General features: G+C 44.7%; 1 protein-coding gene across 1 annotated transcript in view; it reads right to left on the bottom strand.

Annotated features, from left to right (window-relative positions):
• Nucleotides 1-25,123, bottom strand: part of LOC126106653 (centrosomal protein of 164 kDa) — a 675,221-nt gene that overhangs the window by 553,299 nt on the left and 96,799 nt on the right. The window lies entirely within an intron of this gene.

The following is a 25,123-nucleotide window of genomic DNA, read 5'->3' as shown; positions in this document are numbered from 1 at the left end:
AAGGAAGCCTCGATAACTCGTTATCTGATGGATGTCTATACCAGCTTGGTGGCTCTTAATGGATTCAAAAAGTCGAAGCAGATGTGAGAATTTGTAAGTCTAAGGCATTTAATCTCCAGTGCCCTAAAGTTCGTATATACCTCTACAACATAGTGGGTAAACTCGTTTATTATCTCAATCCTGAGGCCACGGTCAAGGGGTTTCCCCACATTTCACAAAGTTTTGCGGAAACCTTTCTCGGACGAAAGATCGGATTCAGTGTGAAATCTCCACAATATATCATTGAGCAGCTGAGCAACATCTTCAGTGCGACAAAAACACAGTTGAGGCATGACTATATTCCTCCTAATTACACATACCAGCCTAGGCAACAATTAGTCCGTCATGAAAGCCTTAAGCAACACAATAACATATTAGATTTGTTCATTTAAGATGCTAAGCAGCCAACACAGCCTGATTCCTTAAAGCAAAAAATCTACACATAGGACGTTCGTTTCAGACTTGATTGTCGCAATCTGAGGTGCAATTACAAGTTCATTAGAATGTTGACATTCGGTAAAAGTAAGACGTCCTCTTCGAGACCAGGATGTTATTTTGAAGTTTACTCACCAGACGGCAGCACATGCTCTTTCGCCACTCACCTGCAACACAAAATAAGTCCAACGTCAGCCTAAATTTGGCTAGTCTGTAGGAGAGATCTCACATGCAAAGAAGTAGACTAATTTGAGTGTGCTTTCGTTAACAGCTAGATATCAATCTAATACAACCTTGGTTTTACAAAACAGTCTTCACAAATTTTAGCTTTATAAAAAAAAAGCTCTTCACGTTCTTGGTTTCATCTGTGTGGTCGAACATACAAGGAGCATCAAAAACACTTTTACAAACTTTATGAACTCACAGAAGAAACATAGCCCTATGTCCCTATGTCCGAAAGCTCCCGATTTTGACTTTTTAATAATATAATATTTTAGTAAGTTCTGAATTAAGAAACTAATAACACATGTCGAAAAGAGCCTCCCATTGATTCATTAAAAAAAGGAAGTCTCGACCCTTTCAGACATCCCCAAAAGTTGTCGAATGGTTTTGCTGGCTTTCGCACCACGTTGATGAAACGTCTTTGTATTCCAAATGACTGCAGCATACACAAGATGTTTTACGTGATTGCACAAATAGTATCCCAAAGGCCTGAGGAAGTGGGAAGACACAGCGCCCGGAAGTGGTCCTCCTCTAACTATCCTCCTCCAATGGCAGATACTTTATCTGATCAAAAGTATCGGGACAGTCATGAAAAACCATCTGCAGAGGTCTCGGAAGACCCAACGGTGCTGACCGATCGCCGTGTCATCCTCATCCTATAGACTGGAGCCGCTACTTCTCAATCAAGTAGCTCCTCAATTTGCCTCACAAGGGTTGAGTGCACCTGGCTTGCCAACAGCGCTCGGCAGACCGGACGGTCACCCATCCAAGTGCGGCACGGCCGTTGGCGATGGCGTAGCCATTAGTGGACATTAATATGGGATGTGATCGTCTTTTTCCCTTATGAAGGCTTGAACTTCGATGGAGACACTTTCAATGAGATGTCCGAATGTCTATGGAGGAATGCCAACCCATTCTTCCTCAAGAGCCGAAATCGTAGAAGGTAGTAATGTTGGACGCTGGGTCTGGAACAAAGTTGACGTTTCAACTTAATCTCAAAACTGTTCCATTATGTTTAGGTCAGGACTCTGGGCCAGTCCATTCCAGGAATGTTGCGTCCACACACCATTGCATCGCAGATGCTGCTTTATGACTGGCTGCGTCATCATGCTGATGCTACCAACCCTTCTCTCTCAACTGTTCCTCTATTGCACACAGTACACGACGCCGTAAAATGTGTTCATATCCTTTTGCATTTAGCATTTTGTTAAGCGCAATAAGAGACTACACCCTTCTTCTTCTTCTTCTTCTTCTTCTTCTTCTCCTCCTCCTCAGCGATCACAGGCACAGTAGACCAGCGCTGCATCAACGATATGCTTTCACCACCGCCTTCTACCTCTCGCAGTCTCTCTCCACCCTGCGGAAATTCCTAATGCTGCGATGTCCTCCTCTATGTCATCTGTCCACCTTGTACGAGGTCGGCCCAATGGTCTTGTTGCCTGGAGAGTTCCATCAAATGCTTTTTTGGGGATTCTGTTGTTTTCCATTTGAGCCACATGTCCAGCCCATTGCAGTCTCCTACATTTTAATTTCTGGATGATAGTGGGTTGCTCCATTTGCTGATATATAAGTAATCTAGTAGAAGGCGTCGGATGCTCTTTAAGGCTATTTGAGATGACGCAGTAGTTTATACCAAGGTAGCAACGCAGAACGACCTGCAGAGAATTGATGAATGGTGCAGGCTCTGGCAGTTGACCCTCAACGTAAATAAATGTATCATATTGCGCCTACATAGGAAAAGAAATCCACTACTGTACAGCTACACTACTGATGACAAACAGCTGGAGACAGCGCCTGCCGTAAAATATCTAGGCGTAACTATCCAGAGCGGCCTTAAGTGGAATGACCATATAAAACAGATAGTGGGAAAAGCGGACACCAGACTCAGATTCATCGGAAGAATCTTAAAGAAATGTAACTCATCTACGAAAGAAGTGTCTTATAAGGCGCTTGTTCGCCCGATTCCTGAGTATTGTTCATCTATCTGTGATCCCTATCAGGACTGATAGAGGAGATAGAGAAGATCCAACGAAGAGCGGCGCGTTTCGTCACGGGATCGTTTAGCTGATGAGAGAGCGTTACGGAGATGCTAAAGCAAACTCCACTGGCAGACGTTACAAGAGAGGTGTTGTGTATCACAGAGAGATTTTCTATTGAAATTTCGGTACAGCTCTTTTCAGGGGAAGTCAGACAACATATTACTTCCCCCTACATCAGTGTGCTATTTGCAGGGGGGATGGGGGGGATTTCCCCCCTCTGCATCAGACCATCCACTCCTCTGGTTTTAGTTTATGCATCCCAACCTGGGATGTTTATTTCCCACGCACTGGAGTAAAACTTGACATATAATGTAAATCTGTGGAGCCGAACACAAAGTTTTTAATAAGTATTACTATTAACACTATTAATATGTTTCAGTTTTCTATCATAAGAATAAGTACAACTTTTCACAAATGTGCCTCTACGTTTTGAATTCCCCTCGTATATCTGTACCTGTATGTAGATGATTTTGTAAATAAGCTTTACCTATTATGTACTTTTAAAGATATAACAAGGGATGGCTTTTCTGATAGTGCATACGCGTCAATAGTGAGTTTCGGCTTCAACATCTATTTATAAATAGCTGTTTAACCATGTGTAATGCCACGGCCCAAGCTAGTAACATATATAACTCTACTAACCCCCTAAGACATCCCCCCCCCCCCCCCCCCGCCACTGGTAGAAGCACAAATCGCACCCTGCCCTACATACATATCGTGTATTTACCACGAGGAGAAAATTCAAGAAGTTAGAGCCAATACAGAGACTTACCGACAATCTTTCTTCCCACGCACTATTCGCGAGTGAAACAGGGTTGGAGCGATCAGATAGTGTTACCGAAAGTGCCCTCCCCCACAGACCATTAGGTGGCTTGCAGAGTATGATGTAGATGTATATGTGGCATCGACTCAAGAAATCGGTGGAAGTCCCCTGTAGAAACACTGATCCATGATGCCTCTACAACCATCCATAATTGCGAAAGTGTTGCCGGTGCATGATTCTGTGCGTGAATGTATCTCTCGATTATGTTTCATAAAGGTTCGATGAAAATCATGTCGGGCAATGTGGGTGGCCAAATCATTCGCTCGAACTGTTCAGAATGTTCTTCAAACCAATTATGAACAACTGTGGCCTGGTGACATGGCGCATTGTCATGTATAAAAGTTATATCCATGAATGGCTGCAAATATTCTCCAAGTAGCCGAACACAACAATTGCCACGCAACGATCGGTTCAGTTGGACCAGAGGATCCAGTCCATTCCTTGTAATCTCAGTCCACGTCATTATGGAGAAACTATCAGCTTGCACAGAGCCTTGTTGAAAACTTGGGTCCATGGATTCATGGGGTCTGCGCCACACTCTAACCCTACCATACCAACTCAGATCGAGACTCATCTGCCCAGTCTATGGTCTTCCAGTCGTCTAGGGCTCAACCGGTATGGTCACGAGGCCAGGAGGGGCACAGCAGGCGATGTCGTGCTGTTAGCAGATGTACTCGCGTCGGTCGTTTGCTCCGTGGCCCATTAACGCCCAGTTTCCCGCACAGTTGTAACGGATACGTTTGTCGTATGTTCCACACTGATTTCTGCGGTTATTCACCTCTCACGCCGGGCACTGCGTTGTCCCTGCTGAGAGATAATGTGAGAAATTTGGTATTCTCGGCACACTCTTGACACCGTACATCTCGGAATACTGAATTCCTTGACGATTTCCGAAACGGAATGTCCCATGCGTCTAACTCCAGCTACCATTCCGTGTTCAAAGTCTGTCAGTCTCCGTTGTGCGACCATAACCATGTCGGAAACCTTTTCACACGAATCACCTCAGTACAAATGACAGCTCCGCCAATTCATTGCCCTTTCATACACCACTGGCCATTAAAACGGCTACACCAAGAAGAAATGCACATGGTTCAAATAGTTCTGAGCACTATGGGACTTAACTGTTGTGGTCATCAGTCCCCTACAACTTAGAACTAATTAAACCTAACTAACCTAAGGACATCACACACATCCATGCCCGAGGCAGGATTCGAACCTGCGACCGTGTCGGTCGCGCGGTTCCAGACTGTAGCGCCTAGAACCGCTTGGCCACTACGGCCGGCAAGAAATGCAGATGATAAACGGGTATTCATTGGACAAATATATTATACTAGAACTGACATGTGGTTACATTTTTACGCAATTTAGGGCATAGATCCTGAGAAATCAGTACCCAGAACAACCACCTCTGGCCGTAATAACGGCCTTGATACGCCTGGGCTGAGTCAAACAGAGTTTGAATGGCGTGTACAGGTACAGCTGCCCATGCAGCTTCAACACGATACCACAGTTCATCAAGAGTAGTGACTGGCGTATTGTGACGAGCCAGTTGCTCGGCCACCATTGACCAGACGTTATCAATACGAGAGACATCTGAAGAATGTGCTGGTCAGGGCAGCAGTCCAACATTTTCTGTATCCAGAAATGCCCGTACAGGACCTGCAACATGCGGTCGTGCATTATCCTGCTGAAATGTAGGGTTTCGCAGGGATCGAATGAAGGGCAGAGCCACGGGTCGTAACACATCTGAAATGTAACGTCCACTGTTCAAAGTGCCGTCAATGCGAACAAGAGGTGACAGAGAGGTGTAACCAATGGCACCCCGTACCATCACTCCGGGTAATACGCCAGTATGGCGATTTCGAATACACGCTTCCAATGTGCGTTCACCGCGATGTCGTCAAACACGGATGCGGCCATCATGATGCTGTAAACAGAACCTGGATTCATCCGAAATAATTACACTTTGCCATTAGTTCACCCAGGTTCGTCGTTGAGTACACCATCGCAGGCGCTCCTGTCTCTGATGCAGCGTCAAGGGTAACCGCAGCCACGGTCTCCGAGCTGATAGTCCATGCTGCTGCAAACGTCGTCGAACTATTCGTGCAGATGGTTGTCGTCTTACAAACGTCCGCATCTGTTGACTCAGAGATCGGGACGTGGCTGCTCGATCCGTTACAGCTATGCGAATAAGATGCCTGTCATCTCGACTGTTAGAGATACAAGGCCGTTGGGATCCAGCACGGCGTTCCGTATTACCCTCCTGAACCCACCGATTCCATATTCTGCTAACAGTCATTGGATATCGACCAACGCGAGCAGCAATGTCGCGATACGATAAACCGCAATCGCGATAGGCTACAATCCGACCTTTATCAAAGTCGGAAACGTGATGGTACGCATTTCTCCTCCTTATACGAGGCATCACAACAACGTTTCACCAGGCAACACCGGTCAACTGCTGTTTGTGTATGAGAAATCGGTTGGAAACTTTCCTCATGTCAGCACGTTTGTAGGTATCGCCACCGGCGCCAACCTTGTGTGAATGCTCTGAAAAGCTAATCATTTGCATATCACAGCATATTCTTCCTGTCGGTTAAATTTCGCGTCTGTATCACGTCATCTTCGTGGTGTAGCAATTTTAATGGCCAGTAGTGTACCTTGTGTACGCGATAGTACCGCCACCTGTAAATGCGTATATCGCTATGTCATGACTTCTGTCACCTCAGTCTAATACATACTATGTAGGTGCATATACAAGCCATGCAAGTGCAATTAGTCCTTGCACGGCGATGAGCAAATTCACAATAAAAGAAAGCAATAAGAAATTTGGACAGTGCAGTCAGTTTCTCTCCTTTCACCTTGTCTGATATGAGAAATCAAGGCTGATCATCCGAAAATTTCACGGAAATGAACCATGGTAACCAGATACGCCTTAGGAAACTGTCGTCTGGCTGAAGGGAGGCGCTTAGTAGTTTATGCTAGCGAACAGCTGCTTAAATCATATTATAAATGGCTCTCAATTTTCAGTCAGTTTCTACATACAGCGCCCTAATTTCACTACGAGTACCGTACTCTCATAAAAGCGTTTAAGTCGGAAAAGTTCCTAATTTCACTGGCCGGTGTAATCAGCAAGCCACCGGTGGTTGAAAAGATCGCGTGGTGCTTATCTCTGAGAGGGTGGGCTTGCATCATGCAACGCGGGCACTTGCTGGGTCGATAAACAGCCCTGCAGTGCGGTTGCACTGCAATGGCAGCCCAAAGAACGCCCAGGCGAGTTAAGCCTCCTCCATACCGGAGCGAATGGAAGCGATCGCAAAGAGACGAGCATTCGCAGACAATCCGCCAGTGTCCACTACCATTTCAAAAATGACCGGTATATTTGAAACGGCAATAAAAACTAAACGAGCAGCGATAGAAATACACCGTTTGTTGCAATATGCTTGGGACAACAGTACATTTTCAGGCGGACAAACTTTCGAAATTACTGTAGTTACAATTTTCAACAACAGATGGCGCTGCAAGTGATGTGAAAGATATAGAAGACAACGCAGTCTGTGGGTGCGCCATTCTGTATGTCGTCTTTCTGCTGTAAGCGTGTGCTGTTCACAACGTGCATGTGTGCTGTGGACAACATGGTTTATTCCCTAGAACAGAGGATTTTTCTGGTGTTGGGATTCCACCGCCTAGAACACAGTGTTGTTGCAACAAGGCGAAGTTTTCAACGGAGGTTTAATGTAACCAAAGGACCGAAAAGCGATACAAAAAAGGATCTGTTTGAAAAATTTCAACGGACTGGGAACGTGACAGATGAACGTGCTGGAAAGGTAGGGCGACCGCGTACGGCAACCACAGAGGGCAACGCGCAGCTAGTGCAGCAGGTGATCCAACAGCGGCCTCGGGTTTCCGTTCGCCGTGTTGCAGCTGCGGTCCAAATGACGCCAACGTCCACGTATCGTCTCATGCGCCAGAGTTTACACCTCTATCCATACAAAATTCAAACGCGGCAACCCCTCAGCGCCGCTACCATTGCTGCACGAGAGACATTCGCTAACGATATAGTGCACAGGATTGATGACGGCGATATGCATGTGGGCAGCATTTGGTTTACTGACGAAGCTTATTTTTACCTGGACGGCTTCGTCAATAAAAAGAACTGGCGCATATGGGGAACCGAAAAGCCCCATGTTGCAGTCCCATCGTCCCTGCATCCTCAAAAAGTACTGGTCTGGGCCGCCATTTCTTCCAAAGGAATCATTGGCCCATTTTTCAGATCCGAAACGATTAGTGCATCACGCTATCTGGACATTCTTCGTGAATTTATGGCGGTACAAACTGCCTTGGACGACACTGCGAACACCTCGTGGTTTATGCAAGATGGTGCCCGGCCACATCGCACGGCCGACGTCTTTAATTTCCTGAATGAATATTTCGATGATCGTGTGATTGCTTTGGGCTATCCGAAACATACAGGAGGCGGCGTGGATTGGCCTCCCTATTCGCCAGACATGAACCCCTGTGACTTCTTTCTGTGCGGACACTTGAAAGACCAGGTGTACCGCCAGAATCCGGAAACAATTGAACAGCTGAAGCAGTACATCTCATCTGCATGTGAAGCCATTCCGCCAGACACGTTGTCAAAGGTTTCGAGTAATTTCATTCAGAGACTACGCCATATTCTTGCTACGCATGGTGGATAAGTGGAAAATATCGTACTACAGACTTTCCCAGACCGCAGCGCCATCTGATGTTGAAAATTGTAACTACTGTAATTTCGAAAGTTTGTCTGCCTGAAAATGTACTGTTGTCCCAAGCATATTGCAACAAACGGTGTATTTCTATCGCTGCTCGTTTAGTTTTTATTGCCGTTTCAAATATACCGGTCATTTTTGAAACACCCTGTATTTGGGAACAAGCGTTTACACTTTATTTATTCGTGTCAGTAGTCTACCTTTCCAGTATACACAGTTAAACAAAGTACGTAAATACACTACTGGCCATTAAAATTGCTACACCACGAAGATGACGTGCTACAGACGCGAAATTTAACGGACAGGAAAAATATGCCGTGACATGCAACTGATTAGCTTTTCAGAGCATGCACACAGGGTTGGCGCCGGTGTCGACACCGGTCAACTGCTGTTTGTGTATGCTGGATCCCAATTTATTTTTTATTTATTTAAACGTGTACAAGCCATAGACAACCCACATGTTACATATACACACAAATACAAATACAATACACATATGTATAAGTAAAACAAACCCAAAATGGGGAGTCACATTACAACATAAAGACAAACATAGTATATATATCATATCACGTCCCGCCAAAATTGGTCTGTCCGCACTGGCATGTGTCCGTCCCATGTTTACGTTGCATCTGCCCACCCCAGTTCGTAGGCGGTTGAAGGTTCTCCATAATCGCCATTTTAGTTCATTTCCAGAGGCCATTTGTTCGTTGGGTGAGATTAGAGGTGCCTGGTCTCCCGTAGGCAGTGTTTCTTGCCATTCTGACAATCTGGCCTTTTGTTTTGAGGTTTCGAGCGGTTGAACCGAGGTGAGGAAACTCCGTCTTGATTTTAGACGTGTGTGTGGAGGGTTTTGTCAGAAGAGAGGATGGCGCTGGTCGCGTAGCTGCTTGAGGCGCTCTGCTTCGCTCGCTATAGCTCGCCTGATGTTGGGTGGAGCTATGCCACTAAGCAAATAAAGTTGGCAAACCGCGGTGGGTCTTAGGCATCCCGTGATTACGCGACAGGCATCGTTCAGCAGAGGATCCACTCGTTTCGCATGCGCTGATCTTTCCCAAACTGGGGCAGCGTATTCAGCAACCGAGTAGCAGAGTGCAAGTGCCGAGGTACGTAAAGTATGTGGGTCGGCACCCCATTTTGTGGAGGTGAGCTTACTCAGGAGGTTGTTTCTTGTTGATAGTTTGCCCCTGACCTTGTCTACATGATGTCTGTAAGTAAGTGTAATAACAAGGAGGGCTGCTGAACGCGTCCGTTGGTTGTTCCACGTGATGTTTAGGGTATGTTTGGCGTCTCGGTTTCGAAGATGGAATAGGCAATATAATGGATCCCAATGGCCTCGTATCACTAGCAGTCGAGATGACAGGCATCTTATCCGCATGTCTGTAACGGATCGTGCAGCCACGTCTCGATCCCTGGGTCAACAGATGGGGACGTTTGCAAGACAACAACCATCTGCACGAACAGTTCGACGACGTTTGCAGCAGCATGGACCATCAGCTCGGAGACAATGGCTGCGGTTACCCTTGACGCTGCATCACAGACAGGAGCGCCTGCGATGGTGTACTCAACGACGAACCTTGGTGCACGAATGGCAAAACGTCATTTTTTTTGGATGAATCTAGGTTCTCTTTACAGCATCATGATGGTCGCATCCGTGTTTGGCGACATCGCGGTGGACGCAAATTGGAAGCGTGTATTCGTCATCGCCATACTGGCGTATCACCCCGCATGATGGTATGGGGTGCCACTGGTTACACGTCTCGGTCACCTCTTGTTCGCATTGACGGTACTTTGAACAGTGGACGTTACATTTCAGATGTGTTACGGCCCGTGGCTCTTTATTCGATCCCTGCGAAACCCTACATTTCAGCACGATAATGCACGACCGCATGTTGCAGGTCCTGCACGGGCCTTTCTGGATATAGAAAACGTTCGACTGCTGCCCTGGCCAGCACATTTTCCAGATCTCTCACCAATTGAAAACGTCTGGTCAATGGTAGCCGAGCAATTGGCTCGTCACAGTACGCCAGTCACTACTCTTGATGAACTGTGGTATCGTGTTGAAACTCCATGAGCAGCTGTACCTGTACACGCCATCCAAGCTGTGTTTGACTCAATGCCCAGGCCAGAGGTGGTTGTCCTGGGTACTGATTTCTCAGGATCTATGCACCCAAATTGCGTGAAAATGTAATCACATGTCAGTTCTAGTATAATATATTTGTCCAATGAATACCCGTTTACCATCTGCATTTCTTCTTGGTGTAGCAATTTTAATGGTCAGTTGTGTAGCTGCAAAATATCAGAAATATCATCGACCAAATCTGCAAATCAGTTGATATTTCTCTAAAACTGAGCCACACCCTGGGCACTATCGTTTGCAAGCATCAAACAGTGCGACACAAATTAGCAATAGTTCTCCACATAAGATAAACACTATTTCATCTTTCCCACATTCTAGTAAAACCCTAAGATCATTCTTACTTGATCACTGTTCCTACCCAGTAGCAAAATCTTCAAAACATATAAATTACGAAACTCAACCGAAAAAGGAACAAAATATCTTTATACAAGTAGCGCAAGCTCTCCTGTAGATTAAGCCAATCGAACAAACTCAGTCGTCAAAAAAAGGTGAACTTATATTTACATAACATCAAATATTGTAGTATATACTTACATTAAACTAATAATAAAGCATCAGAACCTATTACATACACGAATGTTAGGAAAAAAATATTTAGACTTGGCGAGACGCGAACCATCATCAGATCACTTATCTGATCATGAATCATCAACGGTACTCACTACACTTTTTTTTTTCATCTCATTTTTTTCCTTTACGTTCGTTGCATCTGCTCGGGTCGGACGTCGTAAGACACCCGTTTAAGTTCGTCGTTGATCCATGAACCTAGTTTTTTTATTACAGAGTGCAGCGGACCCTCCTTTTTTCTTTCTCATTTTGTCCATTTTCGTTCGTTGCATCTGCTCGGGGCAGACGTCGCAAGACACCCGTTTCAGTCCTCTGACCGAACACGCTGAGCCACCATGCTGGAACACTAAAGTGACAACTATTCATCTATGGCCAATTCTAAGATATTGTCACTTGCTAAATACTTTACTCGTAGTTATGTTACTAACTGAAATTCAATTGTAACAAACTCTACCAAGAACAACGTGTTTTTGGTGGATCCTTGGTATGTCGCTACCTTCAAATGACACACGAGTACTCTCATAATACGCAAGTTACAATCATTCTTTTGCCAAGAATATGACGTCTCTCATTATTTTATTGCAACGAATCACACAGTTAACAAGGGTTTTCGAGTGATTCTCAATTTGCTGGTGCTCAGAAACAACACATATACGTATAGGCTTGAACTGAATGCCAATATGGCGCCTCACAGCTCAATGCTAAAGGGATAAGGCGTGCATGTGATGTAGGTGGCGTTGTGGCATCTGATTGGTCAACGCTCGGATGCACGCCCAGAATATCTGACATGCTAGATATTGCTCTGCACGTTCGGAAAGATTCCCGAACGTGCTGTTCCACGCTGTGAACAGGTAAATCGGCAAAGAGGGCGCTGACACAGATGTTCCACAGTTTTTTCTTCACCACACACACATCTGCTACCCTCCCATGAGAAACCCCACAGTTTAAGAAGGCAGGACTTCACCCGACAGCCAACACTTCTTAAACGGTTCAGGGGCCTGCGAATACTTCACTCCTCGTTGTGGCCGGCCGGAAGATGTTCTTGGGTTCCGTACAATCTCGTTATGCAGATTTACATCGCAAAAGTCTTCTCCATCTACATACGTACTCCGCAAGCCACTTTATGGTGCATGGCGGAGGGTGCCTTGTACCACTACCACTCATTTCCTTTCCTGTTCCACACGAAATCAGAGCGAGGGAAAAACGGTTGTCTACATGTCTCCGTAAGAGCCATAACTTCTATTACGTTATCCCCGTGGTCCTTACGTGAAATCTACGTTGGCGGTAGAAGAACCATTCTGCAGTCAGCTTGAAGCACCGGTTACTTAAATTTTATCAATAATGATGATGATGAGGTCCCGTACACCGAGAAGCGTAGGGGACGATGCGGGACACCCGCACCGCCGACTAGGCAAGGTCCTTGCGGAGGTGGTTTGCCATTGCCTTCCTCCGACGGCAATGGGAATGAATAATGATGAAGACGACATAACAGCATCCGGTCGAGGCAGGGAAAATTCCTGACCCCGCCAGGAATCGAACCCGGGACCCTGTGCGCGGGAAGTGAGAACGCTACCGCAAGACCACGAGCTGCGGACTTTCTCAATAATGTTCCTTCTCTCCGCGGATTCCGACCGAGTTCCATCAGCATCTCCGTAACACTTTCGTGATGTGCCAATTTATCGGTACCAAATCTAGCAGCCCGCCTCTGAATTTCTTCGGTGGCCTCCTTAATCAAACTGGTGAGGTTCCCAAACACTCAAACAGTACTCATGAATGGGTCACACTAATGTTCTATACATGGTCTCGTGTACAGATGAACCATACTTTTCTAGAATTGTCTCAACCAATTCGCCTTCCCTACTACACTCTTCTCATTCGGCTTCCCTACTACACTCCTCACATGCTCGTTCCATTTCATATCGCTCTGCAACGTTACGCCAAGCTGTTTAATCGATGTGACTCTGTCAAACACCATACTACTGATGCTGTATTAGAACATTACAGGATTGTTTTTCCCACTCATCTCCGTTAACTTACGTTTTCTACATTTAGAGCAGCCGCCATTCATCAGGGCGACTATAAATTCTGTCTCAAACATCTTGGATTCTCCTAGTCACTCAACGACGGCATCTCCCCATAGCGTCATCAGCAAACAGCAGTAGATTGCTGCCTACCCTGTTCATCAGGGTTTATGACTTGTATGGAAGCAGTTTCAAAGGTTCTCCTGTTCGAAATAAAGATTTTCTTGATTTTGGCCTAGGCTAAGGTCGTTCATGGACAAACAGTGGGTGAGGTTCAACATTCTCAGCCTCAGTTGTTCGTGATCGGCGATAGCTACAAGACGAATATTAGCAGGTGCGATACCAGCAAGACAGCAAATCATCTCAAGAGGGAACGGGTTTCGGCACCTTCTAATGAGCCTGCAAGCTTCGTCTACAGCAGTATCCACTGTTTTGGCAAGAGATGATTTGTACCAAACAGGGGAGGCATACTCTGCTGCAGCGTAGCACAAGGCTTTTAAGGACTTGTGGCTTAACTCCCCAGTTTGTACCTTTTAGAGTTCTCGAGGTGCTACTCGATCTATGTCTGTACTAAGCAAGCCGCCTCGCGGTGTGTGGGGGAGGGTAGTTTGTCTATCGCTGTCTCTTCCAGCCTCTCCTGTTCAAGTCGCGAATGGTTCGCGGGAGTATCGATTGCCGGTAATCCTCCGTATGGACTCGAATTTCTCTGATTTTATTTTAACGGTCCTCGCGCTAGACATACGTAGGTGAAAGGAATATACCTGTTGACTCTTCTAGAGACGTACGCTGTACAACTTCAACAGTTAACCACACAGAGATGCATAACGCCTCTCTTGCCGTCCCCCACACTGGAGTTGGCTGATCGTCTCCGTAACGCTTTCTTGCCTACTTAACGAACCTGAAACGAAACGCACAGCTCTTCTTTGGATCTTCTCTGTCAATCCTATCTGGTACGGATCCCAGACTGAGGAGCAATATCCAAGGTTGAACGAGGGTCTTCTGAGCTGCCTCCTTTGTTGACGGACTACATCTCCTGAGAATCCTTTAATGAATCTCAGTGTGCTCGTTCCGCTTTAAATCGATCCGCACGCATAGTCCGCAACTGACAAGTGCCCGCTGTTAATCGTGGCTCATAATTTCTAGAATTTCTTCCCATTTTTCGAGGCTCTTATTTTCACGCTAGCTCTTAGTTTTCACGGTACCATATCTCCATAAACTAAATGTGAAGTTTGAAAATCCATATAGGTAGAAATATATACACCTTTACAAAAATTACTTCTTTTTGGCGGGGGTGGGTGTCATTACCCTGTGGCGACCGCGACCTCACCCCTTTGATTCCGCTCCTGCGTAGGGGTGGGCTTACCGACATAGTAATTTCATTGATACTTCTTTTAGGTAAGAGTTTTTAGTTGCGATGTGGCACAACTTACAATGACATTTTACGAATTCGGAACTCACATCCCTTCCCATTCTACCAGCGTTTAAAAGCGATTTGTGTAATTTATAAATGAAGATGTTACACTGTGACTAGTGACAACTAGCGACTAACAGGCATTGGCAAGTATATCTGCTTGCTAACCGATGTATCTGGCCAGGTGAGCCGAGTCAATGCAACAGAGACGATATGTTCTGGCATATAAAGAGTCCAAACTGATTACTTCAACTATATGCCTTTGAAATCGTTAAAGGACAAGAGACGATAAATAAATGTGAATAATGAAAATTCCATTCTTCCCTTGCTAAACTGGACTCCTCCTGCAAAAATTTTTACCGTGTAGTTATTGATAAAGACTTAGTTATGTGTTGTGATGTTGACAATATGTAAGTGAACAGAGTGGTAAGTATGGATCTTTCAATTAAGAGCTAACATCGGGAATTTTGAAATGCAAAACTTGAAGATATGGTTCAAATGGCTCTAAGCACTACGGAACTTTACATCTGAAGTCACCAGTCTCCTAGACTTAGAACTACTTACACCTAACTAACCTAAGGACAGCACACACATCCATGCCCGAGGCAGGATTCGAACCTGCGACCGTAGCAGCAGCGCGGTTCCGGACTGAAGCACCTAGGACCGCTCGGATCCTTGAAGATACACACAAAAGATAGAAGTTATAGAGCGGAACCCTCGTTCCTCCTCCCCCCCCCCCCCCCTCAACCGTCCCGCACTTGCATTTTTCGCGGGTTACTTTCTATATATGTGTATAACATGCATCAAAATACTATCTACCACATGTTTCCTGAATTTGCCATGCACTTTTAGTTCAGTAAAATCAAATATGAGGAAAGAAGCATGTATGTTTAAATATGGCTATGCTATAGGTCAATCTCATATTACAACCTTTATTTTGCATTCACATTCATAGGTCTCCAACTCGGGACCGAACTATGACCTTTCAGCTTAATCTAAACGTCTGCACTACATAGCAATATTTCAAGCGCCGGGAAGGATGGGGGTAAGGGGGTCGGGGGAGATCCAATATCACACTCTTACCAAACACATAAGCCACACATTTCTGTACATTATATCTACTCACAATTGCGAATACATTCAATCTCTAGGGTGATTATAATTAAAGTTAAACTTTCAAACCGCTGCAGAAATAACATCATTGCCCAGAATGACGTCAAATTGAAACGGAATATTATCGGAGAAGGGGAAAACGCATGGCAAAAAAAAAAGTTACAAAATGTAGCAATAGATGGCGCTGTAAGCATCATAATTTAATAGTGGTCGACTACAAACGACAAGTGAATCATACAACAATGCCTAAGATGTACGTTTGACACTAAACAAAGTGTACTACTCAGTGTACATGGTGTACAGGTGTGATACTGTTTGTTACATAAGCCCATCTATCACGGCAAGGTCATATCACATCGGATAGGAAACATCGATTTTTAGTTGTCCTGAGGCCAAAAACCGCATAGAAAGCAAATCTTACATCGGTTTTTAACTGTTCTGACGATAAAAATCGCATAAAAAGCATCAATCATATCGGTTCTTAATTGATCTGAGGCCAAAAACCGATAAAAAGCATCAAGCAAAATCAAATCGGATTATTAATTGAATGGTGCAAAACATATTCAATATGGCGTCCAACGTTTTCTGCAACAAGTTGAAATCGAGAAACAACATGTTCCACAACTAATCGAAGTGTTTCCGGAGTCACGTTCAGAAAGTGTTGCGCAGTGCAGCTAAGTCTGCAATCGGAACATTGAACACATCATCTTTCAGCCAGAAGTGACACGCATTAAGATCAGGCAATCAGGACGGCTAGGCTGTAGGGAAATGGCGACTGATAATTCTAGCATTTCAGAAATGGCTTGTCAGCAACTGCTTAACTGGATTTGCAAAGTGCGGACGTGCGCCATCTTGTATAAAAATGATCCCATCCACGCTCTTGGAGAGCTGGAATGACGTGGTTGCGCAAAAGACACTAACGTGCAGGATAAACAATCAACACAACACGGTATCCAAGCTGGAGTACCCCAAGAGAGCATCCTAGGGCCCATTTTGTTTAACCTGTACATTAATGACTTCCCAGCGACACAAAACACGACGTTAGCCGTCTACGCGGATGACACAGCCATCCTCGCGCAAGACTGGAAACCGTCGAACATCAATTCACGAATACAGACAGCACTCAGAACAGCTGAGCCTCGGTTGGAGCGATGGCGTATTAAAGTAAACGTCGACAAGTGCGAAGCAGTTCTGTTCACACGCAAACCGAAACTACTGCGCAAACACCAACACTGTAGACCAATAACACTACATACACGCCCAATACGTTTCCGAGAGAAAGTCAGGTACCTTGGTGTCTGGCTGGACCGGAAACTTACATGGGGGGACCACATCGAATACGTTGCCAACCGAGTGCACGCGAGGCTCAAACAGCTCTACCCAATGCTCAACAGGGAAAGCACACTGAATAGGAGGGTGTCGAGTTCCATATACATGACATTAGACCTCTGATGTACGCAGCTCCAGTCTGGGGATATGCAGCTCCTACACGACTGCGCCGCCTGCAGATCATACAGAACAAGGTGCTACGAATCATTAGCAACGCTCCACGCTACACACGCACCGTGGATCTTCAACATGAATACCGCCTTGATACCCTCAAGGAAGTATTCAAAAAACACGCCACACGACTATACAGGAACTCGACACACTCGAACAATCCTTTCATCCTCACTCTGGGAAACTACGATCACAACCACAGGTGGAAGCACAAGCGACCAAAGACACTGCTAGCTAGGGCATAGCCACCTATGGTAAACTAACATACGCAAACAGCGACAAACGTCGGCAAGCCCCTGCGTATCAGCAACACTGACTGGCAACTACCAGCTGCTATTAGAGCCGACCAATAGGCCACAGCAGGGACACCGACGAGCTCGCCCACAGACGCACAAACAATCTGCCAACATTCCCTCACACTGTGCCTCCGGTATATGACCTATCGGACACAAGATCGATAACAAACCTAACTGTTGCAGGTTGCTAAAGCTGAACGAGGACTGGGTACCAGCACCCAGCGCCAGCCGCCGAGAAGCACAAACGCACAACGCCAAGGTATCGACATGCATGATACCCACTACTAACAAAGCCTATCCTTGCACAACCTATCGCAGGCAGCAAGACAACCGCTACTGCTCTTACCACCCGACCTAACTTTCGCAGAGGTTTTTTCCCCTTGGCCCTTGCCTTGGCACTTTTTTTTCCTCTGCCCTTCAAACCGCTACCCTTCGTCAGATTTCGACCAATCTATCTCCAGATGAGCGCGTATTAATGGTTAATCCTAACCAGACGTACGCAAACATCGCAGTACCCACATCCTGCGACACCTCACTTTAGTGAAAACTAACCCTTATGCAGAGATGGCAGTAGACCTTTTGTGTTGGCCATCATGCTGGTGTGGGGGTGGAGGGGCTCCACCTCTTATATATATATATATATATATATATATATATATATATATATATATAAAGCTCTTGGAGAGCTGGAATGACGTGGTTGCGCAAAAGACACTCACTGCGCTTACCAGGGACGGTACATATAACATGACCGGAAGCACCTGTCTCTTCGAAACAATATGGCCCTATAATAAATGATGCCGTAAACCCGCACCACACAGTGACCTTTTCAGCATGAAGTGGCACTGGTTGATTCGCGTGTGGATTTTTCCGTTGCCCACATGCGACAATTCCGTGTATTTAAATATCCTGTCAGCTTCATCTGTCCACAAAACCTTCCACGGCCAACCATTCTTCACTTCCATGTGAGCAGGAAATTCTAAAGCAAAGGTCTCTTTTGGCGGCAGGAAGCAACTCGTGAAAACTGGTAATTTTGAATGGATAGCAAAGCAGTATGTTTCGTAGAATTTTACGCACCGTGCTCACGGGTATGTCCAATGTTCGGGCAATTCTCCGTGCACTACACGTTTGCACATTACGACTCGTCTCCTCATGCATTGCTGTGGCCACTGCTTCCACTGGCGTCGAATCAATTCGTTTCCTCCCTCTACCAGGTTGCACACCAAAAGAACCCGTCTTTTCGTATTCCCGAATCGTTTTCTCCACACCCACGGCAGTCGTCGGACCAACGACATTTTTCAACCCCCTTCATGTCCGGAACTTCTACAAAGCGACGTGTGCACAGTCATCGTTCTTGAAACACAGCTTTACAAGCAGAGCGCGATCCTGCATTGAGTCATGGCGAATGTCGCACACGCGAAAGGACGAAAAGCCGTATTCCCGGCGTGTTTATACCAACTTCAATTGGTCGTGCACATGACAGGTGTTCTCATTTATGTATTCTGACACATACAGCGCCATCCATATATCAATTTCACACTTTTTTTTCTTCTGCCATACGTTTTCCCCCTTCTCCGATAATATTCCGTTGCAATCTGACGTCATTCTGACCAGTGGTGTTACTTCTACAGCGTTTCGAAAGTTTTAATTATAATGACCCTGTATTTCATAACGGCTGTAGTAGCCGCAGTGCCTGTTCCTTTCGACGTGCATGCACTTCCAGAGGACCGAGCGAAGTGGCGCAGTGGTTAGACACTGGACTCGCATTCGGGAGGACGACGGTTCAATCCCGCGTCTGGCCATCCTGATTTAGGTTTTCCGTGATTTCCCTAAATCACTCCAGGCAAATGCCGGGATGGTTCCTCTGAAAGGGCACGGCCGACTTCTTTCCCCATCCTTCCCTAATTCAATGAGACCGATGACCACGCTGTCTGGTCTCCTTCCCCAAAACAACCAACCAACCACTTCCAGAGGAACTTGGGTAGTAATTCAGAATAACAGAGACAATGCAACATCGTATTCGTCTGCCGACGCCGGGCGACCGACTTTCAAGTAAAATGTCTCGCATGTTCGGGAATATACATAATGGATGGCCGGCCGCTGTGGCCGAGCGGTTCTAGGCCTTCCAGTCCGAAACCGCGCTGCTGCTACGGTTGCAGGTTCGAATCCTCCCTCGGGCATGGATGTGTGTGATGTCCTTAGGTTAGTTAGGTTTAAGTAGTTTTTTAAGTTCTAGAGGACTAATGACGTCAGATGTTAAGTCCCATAGAGCTCAGAGCCATTTACCATTTGATGAATCTCAGCGAGTGTCGTGCTGCGTCCGCCCTGAACAAATGGAACGAACAATAAAGAACAATTCGAGATTTGGAAATAAAATAAAATGAAATGGTAAGGCGACCGCTCGCGATTAGCGGACATCTAGGTTCTAGTCTCGGTCGGGCACAAATTTACAACGTAGTGAATAGTGTCATATGATTGGGGTCAAAATAATAGTAAATAATTAATAATCGTTGCTTGAATAATTAAAAAAATGATTAGAAGGAATAATTGAAAGAAATTGGAGGGTAATTTATAAATCTGTACACATATCCTCGGTGAAGCTTAACTAGTACTGAAATCAACAGACCTTCAATGTCAATATATTTAAGATCAATATTCAGATTTTTGAGTTACGTACTGCTTCACATTAGTTCCATTGTGCATAGTGCTGATTATGACAATGCAGATACAGCATCGTCCCTCTGCTGCTCACGCAAATTCGTCTTGTCTGCTTCGAACCTCCTGATGCAGGATTCTCGACAAGGGCGAAATGATGAACAGACGGGTATCATCGATGTAAATATATGAATAAACTTGGTCTTCCTAATAACTTTTATAACACTTTTTAATACAGTTGGATTACACATTTTTAAACAATACTGGTACAACGGAGCTAGTCATATGTCCGCCCGCTACCACCTATAGAAACAAACAGGTGAAGACGCTGGAATTAATCAACTGAACAGCGTATCTCTTCTCTTTTTTGTATCAAAACATTATGTTTACCACAAAATAACTTATTACTTTACCGGTTACTTCATGTATACAGGGTGGAGAAAAACTGTATCACGAAGTTTTAACGCTGGATAGCTGATGCCAGAAGCAAATAAAATTACTTATGTTGGGTAGGTGGACAACGCACAATTTTTAAACTATGGAAACTTGGCACCACGCGCTCCGATTGGCCGCGGGATTGCAGCAAGTCCTATTCGACCGAAACGTGTGCGTATCACGTTGGGGCAGTTAACGGGGCGAGGGACTTTTGTATATGTGAACCGGCTACTATAGCGCTGCCCGTCAAACGACGAAGGGCCATCACGCGGCCTATTGGAGCGCGTGACGCCATGTTTCAGTAGTTTAAAAATGGTGCGTTGTCGACCTACACAACATCAGTAATTTTGGTTCCTACTGGCATCAGCTATCCACGGTTTCTCCACGCTGCATATAACTTACATGTATAAAAAAAAAGAACGAAGAAGAAATAATAATAATAACATTAATAATATGATGAATAATACAATGATGAATATGATGAATAATATAATGAAACAAAAACTAAAAGAAGACTGGGAACTAAAAACAAAGGTATTCAAATTCACTGTTTAGGATTTGCGGATGATTTTGCCATTCTTTCTGAAAACCTAACAAATGAAGGAATACAAATCAACCTCTTAAAGTAAATAGCTAACAAAGCAGGTTTAAGAATATCTGTAGAAAAAACAAAATATATGACAAATATAAAAAATGATCCGGAACCCCTAGCAACAAATATTGGCCAGATAAAAGGGTAAATAAATTCAAATATTTGGGAGAAATTACCCAAGAAAATGACTTAGAAAAAATCGCTATAGAAGAAAGAGTACATAAAATGGAGAGAGCTTATGGAATAACTAGGAATGTCTACAACAGAAGATGTGTGTCTAAAAATTTGAAGATACAGCACTACAACACAGTAGTAAAACCAGAATGTCTTTACGCATGTAATTTTTAGTACTGAACTGCAAATTACACAAACTTGAAGTCCTAGGAAGAGAAATCATTCGAAAAATACTTGGACCATCAAAAAACACAGAGGTAGGGAAATTAAGAAGCAGTGAAGAAGTTTATCGCAACATAGAAAACGTAAATGAAACACTACGAAAGAGGCGACTGCTATTTTTGGACACTTATACAGGTTAACGAAACAGATTTTTAAATATCTTTGGGAAGTAAACAATAGCCTGGATTCAAGAAGTTAGGAAAGATTTGGAAAGAAACAACATCAGTGAAAAAGATGCAACAGAAAGAGAGGTTTTCAAGAAGAAAGTGTTAAAAACGAAAGGACTCCAAGGCAAGAGAGAGAAGAAGACAGGGTCAAAATGGTCCGAGGAGAGAAAAGTGAAAAGATGAAAGAATACTGGAGGACAAAGAAAGAACAACAAAGAAGGAAGCTCTGAAATTGGTGCGTGGTCCTGAGATGACCCAAACGAAGAAAGAAAGAAGAAGAATATGATTTATCGCCGTCGTCATTCTATTATACAGCTGATGGTTCTCCATATTCGCAATTTGGAATACGTTTAATGTATTTTGTAACGGCTCTAGTCGCCGCACGGCCTGTTCCTTTGAACACGCATGCATGTGTAAAGGAACTTTACATCGTAATTCAGAATAACACAAGCACTGCAGTATCATATCGTCATGTATGATACACGCTTCTGTAGTCACTGCTGAGCGACACTTGAGACGGTGCAAAGACCGACGCCAATGGGTAGTGGGTGAATGGACGGGAGTGCTTTGGAGAGATGACTCACGTTATGCCCTCTGGCAGTCTGATGGAAGTGTGTGAGTTTGATGAATGCCTGGAGAGCGTCACCTGCCACCATGTGTAGTGCCAAAAGTCAAGTACGGAGGTGGTAGTGTTACAGTATGGAGGGGTGTTTTTCGTCGTTAGGATGCGCTCCCCTTATTGAGGTGGAAGTATATGAGGTGCGACAATAAAGTAATGAGACGGATTTTCTTTGCAAGATGTGGCAACCCTGCAGGCTTCTGTAGGCACAATATCTTTGACCTTGGTCTATAAGCTGCGTCTAGTGCAAGCGGCACATCGATGCAACAGCTCAGTCATGAGTTGTGCTGTAATAACTTTACACGTGTTTGTGTCTCTTGTCACGGAAATGGAACCGCCTAATATTGCGCAACGGTATGCCATTTCTTTTTGCATTAAATTGGGTGAAAACGCGACTACAACTTACGATAAGTTTCAGAAGGCTTTTGGAGAGAAGGTTATGTCAAGAGCTCAAGTTTTCGTTGACATAAAATGTTTAGTTAAGGCAGAACGAATGCTGAAGATGAAGACCGCAGTGGACGACCATCAACCTCATGGACGGATGTCAACTTGGCCAGTGTGCATGAACTCGTACGACCTGATAGAAGATTATCCCTGAAAATGATTGCAAAATAACTGAACATTAATCGAGAAACGGTTCGTCTAATAATAACTGAAGACCTTGGTATGAGAAAGATTTGTGCAAAAATAGTCCCCAAAAATCTCAGACCACAACAGCGAGAAACACGGAAAAATGTGGCAGCCGATCTGTTAGAGCAAACGGAAATCAATCCAGAATTTTTGAGCCGTGTCATCACTGGTGATGAAAGTTGGTTTTTTCAGTACGATCCAGAAACAAAACGCCAAAGTTCGCAATGGTGCTCAAAGGGATCACCCAGACCAAAACAAGCTCGTTTGTCAAAGTCAAAAGTGAAATGCATGCTTGTGTCTGCTTCTTTGATTCCGGGGGAATTATTCATGAAGAGTGGGTGCCTCCTGGACAAACAGTTAAACAGTATCACTGCAAAGAAATTTTAGAAAGACTTCGTAAAAGAATTCTTCGTGTCCATGACAACATTGCTGATAATTGGATTCTGCATTACGATAATGCACCATCCCATACTGCTCTGTCAGTACAGCAATTTTTAATCTCAAAACAAATTTCATTACTACCACAGTCACCTCATTCACCAGATATCGCTCTGTGCGATTTTTCTCTATTTCCAAGAGTCAAAACAGTGGTCAAGGGACACCATTTTTAAAGAACACAATATGTCCAAAAAGCTGTGGCGAGGGTCTTGGAGGATTTTACAGAAGATGAGTTCCAGAATTGTTATCATCAATGGCAGAAGCGCTGGAAAAAGTGTGTGCAATCAGAAGGGAACTACTTTGAAGGAGACAATACTAAACTTGACTAAAACGGTAAGCAATACATTTTTTTCACATCAGTCTCATTACTTTATTGTCGCACCTCCTATGAACACATTTTACAGTATTGTGTGCTGCATACAGTAAAGCAACAGTTTGGAGACGACAATTTTTTGTATCAGCATAACAATACACCCTATCATAAAGGAGCATCTGTGAGACGTTGTGTGGACAGTAACATTCCTGAAATGGACTGGTCTGCCAAGAAACCCGACCTGAACTCAATGGCACACTTTTGCGATGAGTGAGAACGTCGCCTTCGATGCAGGCCCCAGCGTCCAATGGCCCCACCTTCACTGGTTTCAGCTCTTGAGGAAGAATGGGCCGCCATTCCTCCAAAGACTTTCAGACACATTCACCGAAACTGTTCCCAGAATAGATTAAGCGGTCATAAAGGTGAAGGGTAGACTCACTCCACGCTAATGCCTAACAACAGATATCCATATACTTTTGATCAGATAGTGTACTGACTTTGATATTCCTGGTTGTGGCCGCCAGCATTTTATTTTGCTAGAAGCTCGCGTTGATGCAGCTCCATATACGTGAAGTAGCATATGGTACAAAAGTGGAGTGACGTACAAGCGACAGATGGTACAGTATGTACCAGTCCCGTGGGAGAGTCCGCCAGTTGTACTGAACTTGCTTCTGATTGGTCGGCACGTGCCAAAACGCCTAACTTCTCTTATTAATTATTTACGTACTGTTTATTGTATTTGATCCAGTTTTCAGTATGACAATCTCCCATGGTTATCGTATGAGTCTACCGCGTTTGTTTATTAAATTTCACTACTTTTGGGAAACATAAGAGTAACGATATTGCAACTGAAGTGCTTCGGACACCTTCGGGTCGATTTGCGCACCTGGGAAACGAAGTACTTTGGCTGCGCTAGTTACTCTGTTTCGGACGTTCTGGAGGGCCAGACACGTATCTCAGTATCGTGCATTACTTAGATGTGAATATGTAATAAGTCACTCTGTTTCGGGTGTTCTTCAGAGCCGCACATGTTGTACTCTACATCGGCCGTAAATTAGTTGGCCGGGCGGTCTAAGGCGCTGCAGTCATGGACTGTGCGGCTGGTCCCGGCGGAGGTTTGAGTCCTCCTTCGGGCATGGGTGTGAGTGTTTGTCCTTAGGATAATTTAGGTTAAGTAGTGTGTAAGCTTAGAGACTGATGACCTTAGCACATACATTTTTTGGTCGTGAATTAGTTGTGACCATATAATACTCACTCTGTCTAGTGCGTACTGGACCGCCGGACATGTGTATCACATTTCGGACGTTGGATGGAAAAGTTACCATACAATTAAGAAAGCTATGTCGAGTGTTCTAAAAGACAGTGTAAATGTGTGAAAATTTGAATAATAACCAAACAGGATACATTAATGAGAAGTGTCGCCTACCATCATTGTCAGTACTACAGATCTTGCCCTCTGTAGATACAGAGAATAACCTGGGCAAGTGGCATCCCAAAAAAAGCACAATCACAGGTTCACAT

Source organism: Schistocerca cancellata, chromosome 10 (assembly GCF_023864275.1).
Source record: "Schistocerca cancellata isolate TAMUIC-IGC-003103 chromosome 10, iqSchCanc2.1, whole genome shotgun sequence".
In the NCBI taxonomy this organism is placed as follows: Eukaryota; Metazoa; Arthropoda; class Insecta; order Orthoptera; family Acrididae; genus Schistocerca; species Schistocerca cancellata.
This window is presented reverse-complemented; position numbering and strand designations above follow the sequence as displayed.